This window comes from Coffea eugenioides, chromosome 7, assembly GCF_003713205.1.
Source record: "Coffea eugenioides isolate CCC68of chromosome 7, Ceug_1.0, whole genome shotgun sequence".
Classification (NCBI taxonomy): Eukaryota; Viridiplantae; Streptophyta; class Magnoliopsida; order Gentianales; family Rubiaceae; genus Coffea; species Coffea eugenioides.
The window spans coordinates 12,551,707-12,551,977 of record NC_040041.1 but is presented as its reverse complement, the minus strand read 5'-3'; positions in this window follow the sequence as shown (position 1 = coordinate 12,551,977).

The window sequence follows — 271 nt, the reverse complement described above, 5'->3', positions numbered from 1 at the left end:
GCACGTGAAAACACGTATTTCTAATTTAGGAGCAATAAAAATTAAAACCTTTGAGAAATTCTTATAACGATCGTACCACTAGTTATTACTTGTGTGTTTAAACCTAAAATTGTCTATTTTAGGACCATTGTATATGTCTTAAATTTTTAGCTTATTGTACTCCCAATGGCTAAAGTTTTTAGACACGTTTCCATTTTTCGCTAAATAGGCTTATAAGAAAATACTTATTTATTTATCTATGTTTTTATTTTATAGTATACAATTATTACAA